Below are 13,663 nucleotides of genomic sequence, written 5' to 3' on the forward strand. Positions count from 1 at the left end.
CGTGCGCGTCCGAAATTGTCCCGAACCCGACCCGGGCAATCGTCACCGTTGGATCCGGATCATCCCCAAACATCTACAAAACATCTCCATTTTGTTAATTGGACTTCCTAACATATTTTTCTTGACCATCCGATTAAGATCGGAGGGATCAAATGCCCCTAAACTTAGCCCTTTTGCTATATATAGATCTACCAATAGCCCCTAAACTTAACCCTAGAAATTAGGAGGCTTGTCCCATCAGTCCAATTCAGCTGCCGCCACATTCTAAATCCCCCTCGAAACCTCCCCCTGCTGGATCCAACCAACAAGTGCTCCTCCTTGGATCCCGCAGCGCACCCACCAACCAAAGCTTCTCCCGATCCTCTCTGTCCCATCCACCCCATCGATCGACTTGTCCTTCTCCTCACTTCTCCCTCAACCGGACGTCGCGACCGGCGACCAGCACCCCCAGGACGGCCTTGTCTCCCTTCTCCTCGGTCGTCTCTTTCCGTTTCTCCTTCCCCGTGCTCACCCGCTCTTCCGTCATCGTCTGCCTGCAGGGAACGAGGAGGACGTCGTCCGACGCCATGGATGGCCTCGAGCTCGTCCCCATCGCCAGCCTCCTCTCCTGGAAATATCCAGCCTCATCCTGCCTCCGTCTCCCCTGGTTATGCGAGAGCTCAAGCACGAGGACGAGCCCCTTGCCTCGTCTCGATCCTGTGGATCCGAATGCCCAGCGCCGCTCGTCGTCGTCCGCCAGGATTCTGCACCCCGCCGAGTTCCCTGCCGCGCCGATGGAGCTCCATTCCCGTGCCCAGATTCGCCGGATCCCGCCGTCCCAGTCCCTTCCGGCCGGTCCTCGCCGGAGCCCTCGCCGGTCTTCGCGCCATCGCCGGCCTCCCCTGCATCCTGCATCGAGCACGAGAGGAACGCATGCAGCCAGCGCCTCCGCTCGCCTGCGTTGACCGGAGTGCTGCGATGGCCTGCCTCTTTGCCTCGATCCGGCCCAACTCCCCCCAAGCCCGCCAGCGCCAGATCGAACCAAGGCCCAGCTGCGCCCCAGCGTGCCTCCTCTTCACCGATTTGGGCCAGACCCACTGGGTGAGGCCACACCCCAACGCCCCACCTTTTATTTTTTTTATGTTGGGCTTGTCTCAGTTTCGACCCATATAGTGTTTTTCCCTGTCTGCGAAATTTACCTATTATCCAGAGTTTGCCTGTTTTACAGAAAGCCCCCTAATCTTCATGCATTTAATAACTTCACAACCGTGCATCGGATCTAAATAAATTATATATGAAACTTGCTTAGAATTTCATCTAGTTTCATAATATGCAACTTTCATCTATGTTTAAAATGTTTAAAATGCTGTTTGATTAAATTTGCTAGATGGCATGTTAAAATGATTTATTTCATAGCTAAATAACCGTAGCTCGGATTTTAATAAACTTTATATGTAATTGGGGTAGAAAAATGTCTAGTTTAACATGGTGGCTTCATTTTGCATGCTTAACAACTCTAAAATTATGTTTAGGGCAGAACAGTACCTAACCTAATATATGCACATGAGGAGTTTCCGGATTTGTTGTTTGTTGTTCCCGGCCTCATTTAAACTTGACTAGATGGTATAGTTTTGTTTTGCTTCACATCTTGCCATGCTTAACAACATTTAATATTGTTGAGTACCTAACCGGGAGAGAACTAAATAATTGACGTGGTGTTTCGTCAATATACAACTCGTTGCATATTAAGCTCCACTTAATTTGTAGTGTTGTTTGTTGCGCTTTGCCATGCCATGCCCTCTTTAAACCGGACATGCATCATACTTGTTTGCGCATCATGCCATGTCTATGTGGTGGTTGTTTACTAGGTTGTTTGCTCTTTTCCGGCGTTGCTTCTTCGGGTTGGTTCCGATAACGTCGCGTTTGTGAGGACCCGTTCGTCTACGTCCGTTTGTCTTCTTCTTGGACTCGTTCTTCTTCCTTGCGGGATTTCAGGCAAGATGATCATACCCTCGAAATCACTACTATCTTTGCTTTGCTAGATGCTCGCTCTTTTGCTATGCCTATGATGCGATACCTACCACTTGCTTATCATGCCTCCCATATTGTTGAACCAAGCCTCTAACCCACCTTGTCCTAGCAAAACGTTGTTTGGCTATGTTACCGCTTTGCTCAGCCCCTCTTATAGCGTTGTTAGTTGTAGGTGAAGATTGAAGTTTGTTCCTTGTTGGAACATGGAGATGTTGTTCCTTGTTGGAACATGTTTACTTGTTGGGATATCACATTATATCTTATTTAATTAATGCATCTATATACATGGTAAAGGGTGGAAGGCTCGGCCTTATGCCTGGTGTTTTGTTCCACTCTTGCCGCCCTAGTTTCCATCATATCGGTGTTACGTTCCCGGATTTTGCGTTCCTTACGCGGTTGGGTAATAATGGGAACCCCTTGACAGTTCGCCTTAAGTAATGCTCTTCCAGCAATGCCCAACATTGGTTTTACCATTTGTCACCTAGCCTTTTCCTTTCCCTTGGGAGTCGCGCTCCTGAGGGTCATCATTATTTTACCCCCCGGGTCAGTGCTCCTCTAAGTGTTGGTCCAACTGAGCAATGTCCGGGGCTACCAGGGGCAACTCTGGGCTGGCCTACCCGACGTCTGGCTCATCTGATTGTGCCCTGAGAAAGAGATATGTGCAGCTCCTATCGGGATTTGTTGGCACATTAGGGCGGTGTTGCTGGTTTAGTTTTACCCTGTCGAAATGTCTTGTAGAACCGGGATACCGAGTCTGATCGGAACGTCTCGGGAGGAGGTATATTCCTTCGTTGACCGTGAGAGCTTGTGATGGGCTAAGTTGGGACACCCCTGCAGGGATTTGAACTTTCGAAAGCCGTGCCCGCGGTTATGGGCAGATGGGAATTTGTTAATGTCCGGTTGTAGATAACTTGAACCTTAATTTAATTAAAATGAGTCAACTGCGTGTGTAACCGTGATGGTCTCTTTCCAGCGGTGTCCGGGAAGTGAACACGGTGTTGGAGTTATGCTTGACGTAGGTTATTTTGGGATCACTTCTCGATCATACTTTCACGACCGTGCTTTGCCTTCTCTTCTCGCTCTTATTTGCGTATGTTAGCCACCATATATGCTAGTCGCTTGCTGCTGCTCCACCTCATACCTTTACCTTACCTATAAGCTTAAATAGTCTTGATCGCAAGGGTGCGAGATTGCTGAGTCCCCGTGGCTCACAGATACTTCCAAAACCAGTTTGCAGGTGCCGATGAGTCCGTGCAGATGACGCAACCCAGCTCAGGAGGAGCTCGATGAAGATCTGTCCTTTGTGTTGTTTTCGTTCTAGTTGATCAGTAGTGGAGCCCAGTTGGGGTCGATCGGGGGCCTTGTCGCATTTGGGGTTCTTCTTTTATTTTGGTTCCTTAGTCGAACCTTGATTGTATTTCGATGTTGTAATGCTTTATTCATGTAATTGTGTGAAGTGGCGATTGTAAGCCAACTATGTATCTTTTTCTCGTATTGTATTACTTGAGTTGTGTGAAGATTACCTCACTTGCGACATTGCTTTCAATGCGGTTATGCCTCTAAGTCGTGCTTCAACACGTGGGAGATATAGCCGCATCGAGGGCGTTACAAGTTGGTAATCAGAGCCTTCCCCGACCTTAGGAGCCCCCATTGCTTGATCGTTTTTAGCAGCCGAGTTTGAGTCTAGAAAAATGTTTTGAGTCATTTAGGAATTATATATCGGAGAGTTTAGGAATTCTTTTTACTTCCCAGTCTCCTCATCGCTCTGGTAAGGCATCCTGATGTAGAGTTTTGACTCTTCTCTTCTCAAATTTCACTAAAAAAAATTTAGGATCATGCGGGTATCTTGGAATCGTTCCGATGGTTTTGTGACGAGAACATTGTCTTGGTGCCTCCTGTCAGGGGTTTTGTGGCAGTGTCCCGGGGAGTTGAGCTCCGAGGTGTTGTCGTCACAATTTTATCGTTGCAGTTCTGGCATACCTGAGTTTAGTACGCCGACATCGAAAATCTCTTTTATGCAGTTCGTTGGTGAGATAACCTCGACGCCACCCAGTACTGGGGCGGGAGTTCGGGAGTATCACCATAACTTGTATAACAGATGCTTTTTGAAGGTTGAGGTAGTTGGTTTCCGAAGTTTTTCTCGGTTATGTGTTGAAGGATGGATACAGCTGGATGTAGGATTTGCTAGTTTTTGGTGAGATATTATGCTTCCCCTGTATCCCCAACACCTGATTGCATAACTGGGAAAATTTTGTGCGAATTCAAGTAGCTCTTAGGATATCTTTCCGACAGAAGTATGATTTGAAATTGGGGTTCGACGTCTAGTGGTCCGCCTATTCACGGTCGGTTTTACAGTGGTCTCGTTGTGTCTTAAAGAGTCCTTGGCTATGCCGACTCGGGGACGCTTCGTATGTCATGTGCACTGCCTTGTACATGATGGTGCTGTACGATCAAGCCCGTGTAGGCCCCACCACGAAAACTTCGGACGAAATCTCTATCATATATTTGTTCCGGCTTATTTTGCAAGCCAATCCTTTGTTTTGTTTTGAGTTGTGGTATTCGAGTTGCTTCAATGTCAAGTGTTTGATTCCATACCTTCCCCAAATGGTGTTCTCATACTCCGATGCGAATACTAGTCCTTCTCGATCATCAAGATTGTCTTATCAATCCTTTTCAACCGGCGTGTTTTCTCTTCAAGTGGATCCGATCATTTCAACATCCGCAAGATCCAATCTCAGCTTTCTCAATGGTGTCGTTTTCTTCCATCCCAAGTTGCCTTTGTTTTCCCACCCACCCACCCTTTTTCTTCGAGGACTCGGATTTCTTTATCAAATATCCATTTTATTATGGAAGTCTCTCCATTCTTCTTCCTTCATGTTCGTACCCGGTGATGCTCATGAAGGTTTGAACGAAGTTTCTAGTTCACCATTATCCATTCTTTTTCTTCTCCGGTGGAACCAATTCAAGCTTTCGGTGTTGATCATATTCTTTTCCGAATTTCAATGTTTTCTCATGCTGGTGCAATTCTTAATCGTTCACCTCTCGCTATTCTATTGTTCCGGAGTGCTCAAGATATCTCGAAGATTCGTGTTTTCCACTCTGCTTTCGTTCAAGCTCTTTCGAGGATGTTATCTCTTTCAAGCCATTTAATTCAACCGGTGCATTCTCCTTTTTCAAGTAATCGTTCAACGGTGTTTCTTTTGAGTGGGCCCTAACCCACAGGCCTTTTTCCAGGATCTATCCTGACTCTTCTTATTTTCCCGGAGCTATTCCCAAATTATTTTCAAAGTTTAACGTAAGAATGAGTTATCATCAGTCAATTGCCTTCTCCAAGATCTTTCAAATTCTTTTCATCATTGGTTCAACCTTTATAATTTTCCATCCTGGAGTATCTCAACAATTCTTGGTGGTGTTTCTCATCATCATTCTCAGATTTTGAAGACTGAAGAAGAGTTTCTCTTTAATCTTGCTCCATTCTCTTCAAGATTCGTGATTCTAGCTTGTTGCCATCCTCTCGTAATTGTTTTGATCATGAGAATTCTTTTCACCTATCCGGAGCATTTCAAGAGTCTTCTCATTTTGTTATCCGGAGTCCATCAATTCAGGTTTATTCATTCTCAGCTGTCAGTTATCATTCTCCTATCTTACCGGTGCTTCGTTCAAGTAATCTCTAATCAGTTCGTGATCCCTTCATTCTCTTGTATCTAAATTCTCTCAAGCATCTTCATTCATTTGCAATTTCTTCCTGGTTGTTTCGTTATCTTTTATTCGTTCATTTCCAATTGTACGGCGGTTCGTTCAAGATTTTCTTCCATGGTCATCATATTAATTCATTCGTTGTTTCCAAATCCTACTAGTGGTTCGTTGAAGACCTTCTCAAGTTTACGCTATATCTATCTTAATCCTTTCTACAGGAATAAGTAGTATGCCAAAATCCATTGCTTGTCATCAATTTGATTTGGTGAAGGATAAGCATAATGTAATTCTTATTATGGTTTCATCCAAGTGATTAATTCCTTATTCTGGAGGTGCATCATATCACATTCTGGGTTTGAGATGCTTTATATTTTCTTTTCCTGGAGTTCCTAGCTCTCGCAATTACATCACCACAGAGATTCATTTAAATCATTGCAAGTCTTCACCTTGTGTTTCCATCTTCTCTTGCCTTCCGTCTGAGCATTCTTTTGTTTACCGGAGTTCTTCATGGAGGCTCTACATGATGGTTCATCAAGGATTTATTTCCGTCTAGAAGTTTTTCATTGAGTTTCTTTTCTAAGGAGCTCAAGCTTTCTTCATCTTGCAATCCGAAGTGCATTTCTTTCTACCATATCATTGGAGGTGGTTTTACATCATTCTTGATATCTGAGTTCATGTTTCATGATTCACAGGTTGTTAAGAATGGGGTATTGTAAATCCATCAATCTCTTCATTAGAGTTATCTTGGGTTATATTTCACCTAAAACTTTCGCTAAGGATTGTTGCTAATTATGGTGCTTATAAAGGACCCAAGCTCTTCTTTATCCTCCCTGTGAATTACTTTCTTGTCTCCTTGTTCATACCAATCCAATTCTTTTTCCCGTGAGTGGCAGGTTGTCACCTCATAATTTGAGATGTATTCTATAAGACCATACCAAGATTATTCCTTTTGTTGTTGTTTTTCCAACAACTCTGTTTGACCCTTCTCCTAAAGATGCCTTTTCAAACTCTTTTGTGACAGAAGTTGGCTTTTTCTTCTACATTCTTTTATCTCAGTGATCTATCTTCTATTTCTCTCTTCCGGAGGCATTGCGATTTTGCTTTTTTCAACCCATCATTTTGTTCTGTCAAAATCATGCTTCTTTCTTTTGCTTATCCATTTAACCGGAGTGTCGTGTCCTCTGCTCAAGTTCTTTTCATCTTATCAAGTCTTGTATCACTTTTCAACCGGAGTGCTGACCGAAGTTGTTCTTCCTTGTTCCTCTTTGCTAACGGAGTGCTTTCAACTTCATTTATCTCCGTTGTATTCTTTTCTCGAAGTGGATGAACCTTTTCAAGGTTCGTGGTTTCACTCGTTTGTCAAAGAAGCAACTTAGTTTTACCTCTCCTCTTCCTCTTCCGTTTTCCCTCCGGTGCCATTCTAGATCTCGGGACGAGATCCTCTCGTAGTGGTGGAGTGTTGTAACGCCCCGAGACCGATGTGCCAGGTGTCCTCTAGTTATTCGCTGTTGTTGCCTTGTCATTTGCTTGCGTGTTGCATCTTATCATGTCATCATGTGCATTGCATTATCATGTTTTCAAAACTTGCATCCGTCCCGGTCTCCTCATTCCTTCCGTTGTCCGTCTTGAGCCCAGACACACTTGCACACGCCCGCGGCATGTCCAAAATATTATTTTATAAGTGGCCGGAAAATGTTCTTGGAATGGGATGAGAGTTGGCGTGTGGTCTTATTATAGTGTAGATAGACCGCCTGGCAAGTTTCATCGCATTCGGAGTTCGTTTGATAGCTCAACGGATAACTATAGCGACATTATAGTCTTTCGGTCTCCGGAAACAGATGTCGGGCCCTCTCTCTCTCTTCTCCCCCTCGCAGTCTCGCCACAGCCCACCTGGTCCATCCTCCTTCCCCTCTTTCCTTCTGGAGTTGTCCGATGCGACCGCACGGTCCGAAACCCCCTCTGCACAGTGCATCGAACCCCTCACGTGCGTGTCCGAAATTGTCCCGAACCCGACCCGGGCAATCGTCACCGTTGGATCCGGATCATCCCCAAACATCTACAAAACGTCTCCGTTTTGTTAATTGGACTTCCTAACATATTTTTCTTGACCGTCCGATTAAGATCGGAGGGATCAAATGCCCCTAAACTTAGCCCTTTTGCTATATATAGATCTACCAATAGCCTATTTTGGGAAAACCCTAGAAATAAGGAGGCTTGTCCCATCAGTCCAATTCAGCCGCCGCCACATTCCAAATCCCCCTCGAAACCTCCCCCTGCCGGATCCAACCAACCAGTGCTCCTCCTTGGATCCCGCAGCGCACCCACCAACCAAAGCTTCTCCCGATCCTCTCTGTCCCATCCACCCCATCGATCGACTTGTCCTTCTCCTTGCCTCTCCCTCAACCGGACGTCACCGCCGGCGACCAGCACTCCTAGGCCGGCCTTGTCTCCCTTCTCCTCGATCGTCTCTTTCCGTTTCTCCTTCCCCGTGCTCACCCGCTCTTCCGTCGTCGTCTGCCTGCAGGGAACGAGGAGGACATCGTCCGACTCCATGGACGGCCTCGAGCTCGTCCCCATCGCCAGCCTCCTCTCCTGGAATCTCCAGCCTCATCCCGCCTCCGTCTCCCTGGTTATGCGAGAGCTCAAGGACGAGGACGAGCCCCTTGCCTCGTCTTGATCCTGTGGATCCGAATGCCCAACGCCGCTCGTCGTCGTCCGCCAGGATTCTGCGCCCCGCCGAGTTCCCTGCCGCGCCACTGGAGCTCCATTCCCGTGCCCAGACTCGCCGGAGCCCTCGCCGGTCTTCGCGCCATCGCCGGCCTCCCCTGCATCCTGCATCGAGCAGGAGAGGAACGCACGCAGCCAGCGCCTCCGCTCGCCTGCATTGACCGGAGTGCTGCGATGGCTTGCCTCTTTGCCTTGATCCGGCCCAACTCCCCCCCAAGCCCGCCAGTGCCAGATCGAACCAAGGCCCAGCTGCGCCCCAGCGTGCCTCCTCTTCACCGATTTGGGCCAGACCCACTAGGTGAGGCCACACCCCAGCGCCCCACCTTTTAATTTTTTTCTGTTGGGCTTGTCTCAGTTTCGGCCCATATAGTGTTTTTCCCTGTCAGCGAAATTTACCTATTATCCAGAGTTTGCCTGTTTTATAGAAAGCCCCCTAATCTTCATGCATTTAATAACTCCACAATCGTGCATCGGATCTAAATAAATTATATATGAAACTTGCTTAGAATTTCATCTAGTTTCATAATATGCAACTTTCATCTATGTTTAAAATGTTTAAAATGTTGTTTGATTAAATTTGCTAGACAAAATGATTTATTTCATAGCTAAATAACCGTAGCTCGGATTTTAATAAACTTTATATGTAATTGGGGTAGAAAAATGTCTAGTTTAACATGGTGGCTTCATTTTGCATGCTTAACAACTCTAAAATTATGTTTAGGGTAGAACAGTACCTAACCTAATATATGCACATGAGGAGTTTCCGGATTTGTTGTTTGTTGTTCCCGTCCTCATTTAAACTTGACTAGATGGTATAGTTTTGTTTTGCTTCACCTCTTGCCATGCTTAACAACATTTAATATTGTTGAGTACCTAACCGGGAGAGAACTAAATAATTGACGTGGTGTTTCGTCAATATGCAACTCGTTGCATATTAAGCTCCACTTAATTTGTAGTGTTGTTTGTTGCACTTTGCCATGTCATGCCCTCTTTAAACCGGACATGCATCATACTTGTTTGCGCATCATGCCATGTCTATGTGGTGGTTGTTTACTAGGTTGTTTGCTCTTTTCCGGTGTTTCTTCTTCGGGTTGGTTCCGATAACGTTGCGTTTGTGAGGACCCGTTCGTCTACGTTCGTTTTTCTTCTTCTTGGACTCGTTCTTCTTCCTTGCGGGATTTCAGGCAAGATGATCATACCCTCGAAATCACTACTATCTTTGCTTTGCTAGATGCTCGCTCTTTTGCTATGCCTATGATGCGATACCTACCACTTGCTTATCATGCCTCCCGTATTGTTGAACCAAGCCTCTAACCCACCTTGTCCTAGCAAAACGTTGTTTGGCTATGTTACCGCTTTGCTCAGCCCCTCTTATAGCGTTGTTAGTTGCAGGTGAAGATTGAAGTTTGTTCCTTGTTGGAACATGGAGATGTTGTTCCTTGTTGGAACATGTTTACTTGTTGGGATATCACATTATATCTTATTTAATTAATGCATCTATATACATGGTAATGGGTGGAAGGCTCGGCCTTATGCCTGGTGTTTTGTTCCACTCTTGCCGCCCTAGTTTCCGTCATATCAGTGTTATGTTCCCGAATTTTGCGTTCCTTACGCGGTTGGTTAATAATGGGAACCCCTTGACAACTCGCTTAAGTAAAGATCTTCCAGCAATGCCCAACATTGGTTTTACCATTTGCCACCTAGCCTTTTCCTTTCCCTTGGGAGTCGCGCTCCTGAGGGTCATCATTATTTTACCCCCCCCCCCGGGCCAGTGCTCCTCTGACTGTTGGTCCAACTGAGTGATGTCCGGGGCTACCAGGGGCAACTCTGGGCTGGCCTAGCCGATGTCTGGCTCATCTGAGTGTGCCCTGAGAAAGAGATATGTGCAGCTCCTATCGGGATTTGTCGGCACATTCGGGCGGTGTTGCTGGTTTAGTTTTACCCTATCGAAATGTCTTGTAGAACCGGGATACTGAGTCTGATCGGAACGTCTCGGGAGGAGGTCTATTCCTTCATTGACTGTGAGAGCTTGTGATGGGCTAAGTTGGGACACCCCTGCAGGGATTTGAACTTTTGAAAGTCGTGCCCGCGGTTATGGGCAGATGGGAATTTGTTAATGTCTGGTTGTAGATAACTTGAACCTTAATTTAATTAAAATGAGTCAACTGCGTGTGTAACCATGATGGTCTCTTTCCAGCGGCGTTCGGGAAGTGAACATGGTGTTGGAGTTATGCTTCACGTAGGTTCTTTTAGGATCACTTCTTGATCATACTTTCACGACCGTGCTTTGCCTTCTCTTCTCGCTCTTATTTGCGTATGTTAGCCACCATATATGCTAGTCGCTTACTGCTGCTCCACCTCATACCTTTACCTTACCTATAAGCTTAAATAGTCTTGATCGTGAGGGTGCGAGATTGCTGAGTCCCCGTGGCTCACAGATACTTCCAAAACCAGCTTGCAGGTGCTGATGAGTCCGTGCAGATGACGCAACCCAGCTCAGGAGGAGCTCGATGAAGATCTGTCCTTTGTGTTGTTTTCGTTCTAGTTGATCAGAAGTGGAGCCCAGTTGGGGTTGATCGGGGGCCTTGTCGCATTTGGGGTTCTTCTTTTATTTTGGTTCCATAGTCGGACCTTGATTGTATTTGGATGTTGTAATGCTTTATTCATGTAATTGTGTGAAGTGGCGATTGTAAGCTAACTATGTATCTTTTTCTCCTATTGTATTACTTGGGATGTGTGAAGATTACCTCACTTGCGACACTGCTTTCAATGCGGTTATGCCTCTAAGTCGTGCTTCGACACATGGGAGATATAGCCGCATCGAGGGCATTACACGGGGCGAGGTGGAGGCTGCCGATTGGGTGGTGCTGAAAACGAAGGAGGAAGTGGTGGCTGGCAGTGGATCAGGGAAGATCCCGATGATGGAGAAGATAGTGGCGGCGCCGAGAGGACAAGAGGGCTAGGATCTAGGGTTTGACCCGATTTGGAATGAGATAGCTTATATATAGGGAAAGGGGATGGTTTGGAGCTCTCTGATTTAGATCGAACGACTCTGGGATAAATATGTTAGGGAGTCCAAATAAGAAATTGATGATATTTTAGGGATGTTTGGAGATGATCCGGACCCATCGGTAATGATTGCCTGGGTCGTGTTCGGAGAAGTTTTCGGACGCGCGGGAGGGGTTGATGCACTATGCAGAGAGACTTCGGTTTAGGCAAGAGAGAAAATGAAGAACAAGGTTGCAAGTGTGGTTGGACTTGAAACGGCCAATGATGACAAGGGAGAGACGCGACAACTACCGACAGATGCAAGTTTACGAAAACATGAGGATGCAATGCGCATGATGGCATGATGAAATTCCACAAAAAAATAATTAACATAACTGACACGCAAAACATGGAAGGAAACTGGAGCGTCGGTCTCGGGTCGTTACAACTCTCCTCCACTTACAAGAGATCTCGCCCCGAGATCTAGGGATGGCACCGGAGAAAAGCGGAAGAGGAAGAGGTAAAACAAAGTTGCTTCATTGACAAACGAATGAAACCACGAACCTTGAGAGGTTGAACAAATTGAAAGAATGAATACAATGGAGATGAATAAGATTGCAAACAGTCTATTGTACAAGAGGAACGAACAAGAGGAACAAGGAATATGACGAGAACAAAGAGGCTGAAGGGATAAGATAGGCTTTGAAACCATTCTGGTTAAATCGAGATGGACATATAATAAGAACGAAAGAATTCGAACAACACTCTGGTTGACAAGAGAGGGAAGACTTGATAAGATGAAAGGAACTTGAAAAGAGTACACAACACTCCGGTTAACTGGATAAGGATGGAAAAGATCATGATCTTGGCAGAACGAGTGTTGGGTCGAAGAGAGCAACATCACAATGCCTCCAGAATGAAAGAATAGAAGTTGGACCATTGGACAGAAAAGAATTGAGAATAAAATGACATCTTCTACCACATTTGAATTTGAAAAGCATCCTTACAAAGAAGGATTGAACGGAATTGTTGGAAAATCAACAACGAAAAGAATAAGCTTGTTGTGGGATTATGGAAAACATCTCAGAATTATGAGGTGACAACCTGCCACTCATGGGAAAAAATATTTGATTGAGAGCTAGAAAAGATAGAACGCTTTTTCCACCGAGGTGATAAGGAGAAAACTTGGATCATAGATAATCACCACAAAGAGCAACATTCCTTAGGGAAGGCTGTAGGTGAAATATCACCCAAGATAACTCCAACAATGAGATTGATGGATTTAAAATATCTCACCCTTGCTAATTTTGAATCATGAAACACGAACGGAAATTGTCAAGAATGACATATCACCATCTCAAAAGGTAAGGTAGAAAGAATTTCACTTCGGATGCAAGATGAAGAATGCTTGAACTCCTCAAAACAAAACATGTGTTGACCACCATGTTTATTTTATAGTATAGCTTGGCGGATCTTACCTTCGAGAGAACTCTTGATGAACAATTAAAGATTGAAAGGAGTCCTTGACGAACCACCATGTTGAGCCTTCGTGAGAACTTCAGTAATAAAAGAATGATCAAATGAAAGGAAAGTTGAAAAGAACTCCGGTAGAAGCCTGGCAATGACTCAGATGGAGCTTCATGATGATATAATGAGAAAACTTGGAACTCTGGAAAAAGGAATAGATGAAACACTAGAACCAAGAATTTATTCATCATGACCAATCTCTAGAACAAAAGGATTAAATCACCTTGATGAAATAAGAATAAGAATTATGCCATGCTTATGCTCATCAATTTTAATTGATGACAAGCAACGAATTTGGCATACTCCTTATTCTCATTGAAAAAGGATTGAGGAGAGATATAGCGCAAACTTGGGAAGGTCTTCAATGAACCACCGGTAGGATTTCTGAAAGAACGAATTGATTGGTGCGAAAACAAAGGAAGAGGAATCTTGAACGAACCGCCTTAAGAATTGAAAATGATTGAACAAAAGAGAACGAATCACCGGTAAGAATTAGAAAACAAATGCAAATACTTGAGTGAATTTGATACAAGAGAACGAATAGATCATGAACTGATCACTACTAGGAAAAGGCCTACTAGTGGCGCACCAGTTTTGCCTACTAATGGCGCACTACTGGTGCGCCACTAGTACCACGCCACTAGTATTTTTTTTACTAATGGCGCACCACTGGTGCGCCATTAGTATACCAGATACTAATGGTGCACCTGTAGTG

This window comes from Triticum dicoccoides, chromosome 2A, assembly GCF_002162155.2.
Source record: "Triticum dicoccoides isolate Atlit2015 ecotype Zavitan chromosome 2A, WEW_v2.0, whole genome shotgun sequence".
Taxonomy (NCBI): domain Eukaryota; kingdom Viridiplantae; phylum Streptophyta; class Magnoliopsida; order Poales; family Poaceae; genus Triticum; species Triticum dicoccoides.